Here is a 10,529-nt window from a genome sequence, read left to right on the forward strand (position 1 = left end):
GTCAGTACACTAAGTACAGTGCTAAGCATAGCTTATCCTTAAGCAACTCGAAGCTCTCTTCACACTTATCATTCCAGTTGAACCTTTGCTGCTTCCAAGTCAGGTTGGTGAGCGGAGTGGCTATCTTAGAAAAACCTTCTTCAAACCTCTGATAATAACCTGCTAATCCCAGAAAACTTCTTACTTCAGATGCATTCTTTGGTCTTGGCCAATCCTTCACAACCTCTACTTTAGATGGGTCTACAGCAATTCCATCCTTGGATACTATGTGGTTGAGAAATGCTACTTGTGAAAGCCAAAATTCTCACTTCTTGAACTTGACGTATAGTTGATGATCCTTTAGTCGCAGTAAGATTAACCTTAAATGTTTCTCATGCTCGACTTTATCCTTTGAGTACACTAAGATATCGTCGATGAATACTACGACAAATTTATCCAAATTGTCCTTAAAGACCCTATTCATTAAATCCATAAATGCGGCTGGAGCATTGGTAAGATCGACAGACATGACTAGGAACTCGTAATGCCCGTAACGAGTTCTAAAAGCTATCTTGGGTACATCCTCTTCTCGTACCTTGAGCTAATGATACCCGAACTGTAAATCAATTTTTGAGAACATGGTTGCTCCTTGGAATTGATCAAACAAGTTGTCTATCCGCAGTAGTGGGTACTTGTTCTTAATCATCACCTTATTCATCTCGCAGTAATCTATGCACATCCGCATACTCCCGTCCTTCTTCTTCACAAACAGAACTGATTCTCCCCATGGCGAATGGCTCGGTCTAATGAAACCCAAGTCTAATAGTTCTTCCAGCTATGTCTTTAACACCTTGAGTTCGGTAGGTACCATCTGGTATGGTGCCTTAGAGATAGGCTCGGTGCCCGGTACTAGCTCAATTGTGAAGTCAATTTCCTGAGTTGGCGGCAATCCTAGCAGGTCATCAAGAAATACCTTTAGAAATTCCCTTACAATATGCACATCTCCGACCTTTAGCGGTGTTTCCTTTACGACATCCGTAACGCTAGCTAAGAATGCTTGACATCCTTTTTCTATCATCTTCTGAGCTTTAAGTGACGAAATAAGCGTCAAAGTCTTTAATTTCTAGTTCTATCAGGTCTCCTTCTACTTCTACGTCCCCTTTCTTGATTGGTACACCTCGTACTATCCGTGATGATAGGACTACTTCACCCGAAGGTAATTCTGTTACAAACCTAGTTCTAAATTTTTCACAAGGTTCGTCTAATTTCTCTATCATTCCTAACGAGATATACGAATAAGTGGCTCCCGAATCAAATAATACATAACATATATTATGAATAGAAACCTGACCTGTAACTACTTTATTTCTAGTGTCGGCTTCTCCTTGGGTGAGAGCAAAAACCCTGGCAAGAACCATCTTATCATCCTTTTTCCCCTCTGACTTGAGCTGGGGACAGTCTCTCTTCCGGTGTCTTTCCTGACTACAGTTGTAGCATCCCTTGGTGTTTGTGCGGCACTCACCAAGATGTTTCTTTTGGCACTTAGCACATTGCAGGTACTCTACATAACCCGGCATATTTCCTCCATTGTTTGTCCGTGCCCTTTTATCGGTATCAGAATGCTTATTGTCAGGATTCCTTGTTTTCTGACCGTTATTGTTGTTGGACTGCTGGTTGTTGTTGTTCGGACCATTCTGGGGTTGACCCTGCTGCTTAGGCTCAGCCTTACTGGCCTCCTCTTTACTAACATTTCCTGAAGCCTTTCCACTTCTATTGTCGTTTCTATAACATCGGCATAAGTAGTATTTCCCAGGTTTGCTAGCTTAACCCCTACGTCAATCTTTGGTCGAAGTCCTCTAACGAAATTGGTCACCCTCAGAAAATTAGTTGGAACAATCTCAGATGCAAATTTAGCTCATCGGTCAAACTGCCGAGCATAATCTGTTACTGTCAAGTTGCCTTGCTTTAGACTAGCGAATTCCTTGACCCTTCAAGCAATGACAGCAGAATTGTAGTATATTTTGTGGAATAGCTCCACAAATCTGGTCCAATTCATGGTGGCCACATCCTGAGTCTGCTGTACTAGGTCCCACCATATTCTTGCATCCTTCTTGAGCAGAGATGAAACATAGGATATGCAGTCCGCGTTGCCGAGATTCATATGTGATAGATTGGCTCCACATTTCTGAGCCATTCTTCCGCCTCGAAGGGGTCATTTGTCCCTTTAAAGTTTGGAGCGTGTTTCTTACGAAACTGTTGATGGATAGGCTCCAGATATTGAACTGGGTATGGTGCATAGTTCGCCATTGGCCATCCCCCATATGGACCAACTTGTTTGGGTGCTGGAGCCATTTGGTGGGGCTGTGGTTACGGCGGAGGCAGAGGCTGAGGATGAGCCTGCTGTCGTTGTTGCTGTAGTAATTCCTCAACTTGTTGTCGTAGTCTGGCCACTTCCGCAGTGTTGTCAATTGGCGGCGGCAGCGGTGCATTTCGGTTGGCATTTGCATGCCTTCCCCTTCTGCGAACTGGAGGGGCTTCATTTCTCTCAGGAGCGGCGCTGTGGACTTTGCCATTGATGCGAACAGATGTTTTAAGCGACATCATCAGCAAAGTTCTAACAATTGAGAGATTCATGTTAGAACTTACCTTAATAGACTCTAAGACAAAAACTTAATCTAAGCAAACATAACTCGGACCTATTAGTTATGACTTCTTATGAAAATAATTATATAAGCCTTCTTTATAATTAGGGTGTGTTTCTAAACTTAGAAAAAAAAAGCCATCTTTATTATTTTCTAAGTGTGTTTCTAATTATCCTATATGACTTAATTCTCAGGCTCGAAACTCATCGTTGTTCCAACGTTAACCATACTGAGGGAGGGCTGGGATCAGTAAAATTGTTCCCACTACTATGGCCCCCTATCTCTTAATATAGAGAACCCAGTTATTAATTATGATTGCAAAAATAAAATCAAACTCATACATGTCATCAAAATAACAATGATATTAATTTGGAAAAAACAGTTTTCACTAAGTACTATCATAAAGGCAAAATAATAAATAAATAAATAAATAAACTAATCTATTCTAAAACTCGAGATCTTCTACATCAGATCCTTCATCTAACATATCATCATCTATCTCTTCGTAATCATAATTTTCATGAGCCTCAAAAATTCCTCTTGGAAGATTTGTAAAGATTCTATCCTTTTGTTCTTGTGTGAATTGGAATTCCATCTTAGATGTAGACCTTATTATGAGAAAATAATATCTCATAGTCGGTGGTACTTCACCCTCGACATCTATTGTCTTCCATATTTCTTCCAAAGCAGCAATTACAACAGGAAAATCTCTAATAAGCCTAATAACTAAAATATATTTCTCCGTAGCTCTCATCATTATTTGCTTAGTTGTTTGGAGATGAACTATTTGATTATGGAATAAAAGAAATCTCCGAGTGATACTCTCCAATATTCCTAGGGTATTTCTTGGTTCTCTAATCCTTTTTAAGGCTTTAATGGCTCGGATATCGTTATATGATAAAGCTCCATCCATATCTTAACTGAAAACATAAGACTAAAATGTTAGCTTAAACACATAAACATAATAACTAAAACATAAATACTTACATTGGCGGTTAGATTCGGAGCTTGAGCGTGTGTATCAAGGAGAATTTCATGTAAATGGACCGTTGCTCCGATACCAACTGTAACGACCCAACTATCTATGAGACTTAGGTCATTAAACCTACTAGACATAACTGCAACTTTAAAAAGAACATACATGAGAAAATTCATAACTTTATTGAAAACTTTAAAATAATATTTGTAATACATAAATGAGCTCGTTGTTTTAAAATAAAACATAACCTTAAATAAAATTGTTTACAAAGCTAAATGTGGAAAAATACATAGAAAAGTATTTTAAAGAGACTAAAAAAAAACGTTATCCTCGAATCGACACACAGCCCATCCACTCCATTCACCTCCATACACACACCAAGCTTCCAAGAATCCTTCCGCCTTTGCATCTATTTTCATACATCACACAAAAAGAAAAGAAGTGAGCCTAATGCTCAGTAAAGAAAAACTATTAACAACATAAATCATATACATAAAATTATATCATAAATATATACTATAAACATATCATAACATATACTATAATCATATGACTATAAAAACGTATACCATATAGGACTATACTATTATTGGCCATTATGACATGTGATAAACCATCTATGTCCCCTGTCTAATATTTGAGGTAGGTTAGATCACATGTAGTGTATGGTAACCCATCTAGGTCCCCTGTTTAATATTTGAGGCAGGGTCAATCATAACATATCATATTAAAATATAAACTTATCATAACATATTATACATAAACATAACATATAAGCATAGCATATCATACAAACATACAAGATTTATCCTATTTTCCTTACTGAAACTGGGATATGAGAACAAATGTGGAACTTGGATCACTCCTAAACCAATAATAAGAATAGTGAGTATTTCTTAAAAGAAAGAGATGAAAAGAATATAACTAAACCACCAAGAGAAAACTTACCGAAAAGACACCTTAAGTTCAAAGAACTTAAAAACCTAACCACAAAATCATAACAAAAGTTAGAACCTGAATGAAAACTAAAGAAACTAAGGAATCAAATATGATTGAACTTAAGAATAAGGGTAACTTTGTTGACCTTATGGATTGGTCTAACTCCAATACCGAAATGCACTAATCCTCACTTCCCAAATTGTTTTATAAAGCTTAAGAATGGCAAAGCTTTTTCCCAACCCAAGTGTATCACTGTTATGGTCTCACTAGCACCTTGGAGTCTGATCACAGCTGAAGAGTAAGTGAAAGGGCTAGGTTCTAAGTCCTATTTATAGAGTTCTAGGAATAAAAATCTTCTTTTTGGCTTTGAATAAAAATAATGAATTTAATTGAAGATAATTGAATATTCGTCAATTAGAGGCTGAAGACTCGGTCAAAACTATCAGAGGTAGGCCTAAGGAGTCATATTTGGTTTTTAAAATTTAAAACAAAAAAAAAAATGATTATTATAGGTGATATATCGCCACTATGTGGCGATATATCTGCTACCCTCTAATCCAGAGTCTCCGTTAGTACGATCATGCAACGTCAACGTGTTTTTCCGTATTCTTCTACAGGCGATATATCGGCATATGTGATTATTCTAAACACGTAATTGCACTTTTTCAGCATAATTACGGTGGGATAACTACTTTGACTGAGTCAAACTACGACCCTAACAGTTTCTGGTGAAGACTAAGTCTTATATTTCCTTATTTTGTCATTAAAATAATAATTCCTTAATAATCATGCTTATGACAAGTGTCATATTCTTATTGGCTCTATCTAAACCTTAGGTTATAATAAATATCATATTTATAACCAACAATATTAATCAAACCTTATGTTATAATTAATATTCTTAAACTATAGGTTAAACTTATAAAATCCATAACTATTGCTAGGAGTTTCCAATTAAGTCCCAGTTTGAACCAAAATCCATGAAATCTAAAATACTACAACTGCTACTATCTAGCTAACTAAGTAAACATTCTGGGACTCTACATAAGCTGTGCTTGGGAGTTAGTCAAAGTCAATAGTGCAGCTTGTACTTCATTTTTCTTTTCTTGAGAAACAGGTGGTTGTGATGTTTCTTGAGGTGGAGCTTGAGAAACGGGCTGCAAAAATTGTTGTTGAGGGACTTGAAAAATTAGGGTGATTCCTCCACATTTGGGTGTAAGTGTTAGAGAAAGGGTTGTTGGCTTGCCTATTAAAATTACTCATCATGTTGACTTACTCCATAGGGATGATGTTATTGAACTTTGTTGTCATAAACTACTAAAATTAGTGAGGACCACCACAAATTTCACGACCTTCTGGAATCTGAATGGCATTAGTGGACACAGTATTCTGTTGCAACTGTTTTCTCAAGGAAGCAACCTAAGTAGTCAAGGCAGTGAAGGCATCAAGTTCATGAACTCTGGCAACCTTTCTAACACCGGTTGAACTCTCATCAGACCATTGGTTGTTTTTGGTTGCCATGTCTTCTAAAAACTCATATGCCTAGTTGGCACTTTTACTCATAAACTCCCCTCTAGATGCGGCATCAATTATGGTACAAGTAGCACCGCACAATCCATTGTAAAAGTTGTGGACCAACATCCACTTTTGAATATCATGATGAGGACACTTTCTCAACAGTTCCTTGAACTTGCCCCAAGAGTCATATATAGATTCCCCCTCAAGTTGGTAAAAATTATTGATCTCCCCTTTTAATTTAGCAGCCTTTGATGGAGGAAAGAATTGGGCAAGGAATTTCTGAGCCAAATCCTCCTAAGTAATTATATAATTGGATTGAAGGGAGTTCAACCAACTTTTAGCTCATTCCCACAGTGAAAATAGGAATAGCCTCAACCTGATTGCATCATCGCTCACCCCATTATACTTGAATGTTGCACATAGCTCCAGAAAAATAGTTAAATGCATGTGACAGTCTTCTAAAGGTAAGGCACAAAATTTCACGGTGGATTGCACCATTTGTAAAATTGCTGGCTTAATTTCAAAGTTATTAGCCTCCACATCTGGTGGTCTTATACATGTTTGCACTCCAGTAAAAGTTGGGAGTACATAATCCCGTAAGCTTCTCACAGCGGGATTCTAAGCTCGTCCTAACACCACTTCTGGCACCCCTCCATTCAACCCATCATTGTTTTCAGGATTTTCCATAACCATAGTTGGACCAGTAGCTCTTTTGTTTCTACGATTATGCCTGCACGCTTTCTCAATCTCAGGATTAATAGGAACAATGTTATCTGCTCCTCTTCTGCTACCCATATAACTGAACTACCTGACAAAAAAAAAATGGTCAAGAATGCACACAAAACAAGTTAGAAACAATTCAAAGAACAACCAAATTAGAAATAAAATTAATTACTATGTTATTGATAATTTTCAGTCCCCGGCAATGGCGTCAAAAGCTTGTTGCAAAAATTAAAGCTATGGAAGTGCACATAGTCGCAAGTTGTAATAAATCTTGGTCAGACCAAGTATCTTCCCACGAAGACTAATTTATCAATTACCAAATAATTAATTCTTAATTTCTATTTGGCCAGCGAAAATTGGATTTGTAAAATTTAAAATAAAGAAAACATAAATAAATGTAAAGTGCACTAATAAATGTAAAGTGCATATAATAGAACTACGTGAAAAAAATTGTCCAAAATGCATGAAAAACAAGTTAGAAAAAGTTCAAAGAACAGCCAAATTAGAAATAAAATTAATTACTTTGATATTGATAATTTTCAGTCCATGGCAATGGTGCCAAAAACTTGTTGCAAAAATTAAATTTACGTAAGTGCGCATAGTCGCAATTTGTAATAAATCTTCGTAACACCAAGTATCGTCCACGAAGACTAATTTGTCAATTACCAATTAATTAATTCTTAATTTCTATTTTGCCAACAAAAACTAGATTTGTAAAATTTGATTTCAAGAAAGCATAAATAAATATAAAGTGAACAAATAAATGTAAAGTGTATATAATAGAACTACCTGAATTTTTTTTCAAGAATGCACGCAAAACAAGTTATTAACAGTTCAAAAAACAACCAAATTAGAAATAAAATATATTACTTTGATAATGATAATTTTCAATCCCTGGCAACGGCGTAAAAAAAATTGTTGCAAAAATTAAAGCTATGCAAGTGTACACAGACACAATTTGTAATAAATCTTGGTAAGACCAAGTATCATTCCACGAAGATTAATTTTTCAATTACCAATTAATTAATTCTTAATTTCTATTTGGCCAGCAAATATTGGATTTGTAAAATTTAAAATCAAGAAAGCATTAAAAAATGTAAAGTGCACAAATAAATTAACGACAAGAACACAAGAATGAAATTCACGAGCGAGAACAATTAGGAATTCTAATCTTCTCTAGTATCCACTCTGTTATTCTTTAATGCAATTACCCCTTAAATTATTCTCACTAAAATGATAGGCATACAAAAGTATTGACTATTCGAATTAAGAAATAGAAAACTCGACCTAATGTGAATTCTCTATATTTTTATGGTCAATTCAAACAGTGGGAAGTAATAAGTACAACCCTAAATCACATAGACCAATTTGATACTCTCGTTCTAAATTGAAATCTACGTCTACTCAATTTTAGCATATTCAAATATTATTTTTCAGATTTTGATCAAAATTCGTAAATCATATGTAAAATGTGTGCAATAAATCACATACACAGTAAATACAAATTTAGTAAATTTTAGATGAAGAAGAAATAGAAAAATGCATTAAATCATAATAGAGTTTCAAGAGAGTCAATTAGAAACCCTAATAATGAAATTAGTTCATAATAATTCTAAACACATCAAAAGCACTTAAGAAATAGAAAAAAACTCTTTAGAACGAATTGAGATGCTCTCCGAGGTGTTCTCTACTTTTGATTTTTGTCCCCCCCCCCCCCCCCCCCTCTCTTCTCTCTCATTATCTCCTCTCAAAATTAGGTTTAAAACCTAATTTTTTTCTTTAGAAGCAATGAGGGCCATGACTAAACATTTCAAGCACCGCAGCACATGTCAATTTAGGCTTGGCGTGGATGTTAGGCGCGTCGCGGCCGATCTAAATTTTCTGGGCAGATGAAGCCTTCAACGTCGCGGTCCTCTGTTCCTACGTCGCGGCCCATGTCAAACTTCAAAAAATAGGCTTTCTGCCTTGGACTTGGCTGTGGCTCAGCATCGTAGTGCAGCATCCCTAAACAACTACTACAATTATTTTGATTTTTAACCTGAAAATTCACTGAAGCCATAAAATTGCTTGAGGATTCATCTTTCCACGGAATCAACACCAAAAAGCCAATTTTTCATCTTTTTTTTTTTTGTCAATTTGCTCCAATTGTTCTTTTCCTATATTTATAAGCTAAAACCTAAAAACAAAGCATAATACTGTACTAGACACAACATATATTCATCAACATGAGAGCACATACTTGCACATAAATCTTATCAAACTTAACCAAAGAGCACATACTTGCACATAAATCTGATCAAACTTAACCAAATAAGACAACTTTCACATATCACGAAATTAATCTATTATCTGTCCTACAATCCATTATGGTATTCATACCACACATAACTCATATAACGATTCATCACAACTCATCATATGCATCATCATCCCATACTTAACACATCAGACATACACAATCAATGTAGTCATGCATATAACACTTAAGCACCAAAGGTGAAATTTATGCACCTTAGTTCCTTAGCTAATTTTAAAATTGCTCACCAAGAGTCAATCAATCCAATCCAAACGAATCCTATTCAAGGAACATCATTTATTAAATTTTATCAAAATCGTAAATATACACTATTGATAATGTATATTAACAATATCAGAAACCACATAAATAAGAATAATAATAATTATCGTCATAATGGTAATACTCTTCATACATCATAATCCTCTTTACAAAATACTGCTTTAAACCTTGCTCATAATATAATATACTTTAATAATAATAATAATATTAATGTTCATCTATAAATAAACTTATTTCAATATATTAATAACAAAATATTTGAATAACAATATGTATGTGAATACATATATTTTTAAAATAAAATAATTGATTCAAATAATCATTTTATTAAAAAAAATCATATTTTTAACATAAACATGTAATGAACAATATAATGATAATAATATAAATATAAATATTTATATTACTATTAATTAGCCATAAAATCTCCCATTAATAAAATAAATATAATTTCTACAAAATTCAATGTTCTTACAAAAATCAATACCTGTATGAAAATAATATTTTATATTATCTTAGTATTCAAATATTAAAAAAAATATTAATACACCATATTAACTATTAAATAATAATTTAACGACAAATCACACTTTACATATAAAAATTATATTCTTGATTTACCAAACAAAATAAATTATTAAATTTACTATAAAATCAAGAAAATATCTCTTTTTATAATATATTAAGTGTCTATTATTTTCTAGAAAATTTGGACAGCATAAGAGCTATAAAATAAACAATCCCCAAATGAAAACCTGTACAAAAAAATACATGTAATCCCAGACAGACAGTATAATTATAGAAAATATTCAGTGCATCAAGAATATATAAATATATACTACAAATACATATAATAATAATTACTCTAATTAATCACCATTAAATCACAATATATTGATAAAAGATATTATACCACAATGATCGGGGACTCAAAACGAGCTAAATGATGATTTCTGAAGCTCAAAACAAACTCCGGAACCCCGAAACTATAAGTTTTGACGGTCGGTCTACGATGGATCGCGGTGGCTTGTGGTGGGCACGCCACCCAAATATAGTAGATGTGGGAAAATTTTATTTGGTTTTGAAGCCCACAACATGAGGAACACGATGGTTATGACAAATCAGCTAATAGATGATCAAGGTGGCCGAATCGCAACGTTGAAGTCGCGTG

The 10,529-nt window shown here is 34.5% G+C and overlaps 1 non-coding gene across 1 annotated transcript; it reads left to right on the top strand.

The window, feature by feature from the left end:
- The first annotated feature begins 6,190 nt into the window (after positions 1–6,190).
- On the top strand, positions 6,191–6,297 carry LOC133828324 (small nucleolar RNA R71). Its single transcript, XR_009890950.1, has one exon. It is a non-coding gene; the product is annotated as a small nucleolar RNA R71 (small nucleolar RNA).
- The last annotated feature ends 4,232 nt before the right edge of the window (positions 6,298–10,529 follow it).

This window comes from Humulus lupulus, chromosome 3, assembly GCF_963169125.1.
Source record: "Humulus lupulus chromosome 3, drHumLupu1.1, whole genome shotgun sequence".
Taxonomy (NCBI): domain Eukaryota; kingdom Viridiplantae; phylum Streptophyta; class Magnoliopsida; order Rosales; family Cannabaceae; genus Humulus; species Humulus lupulus.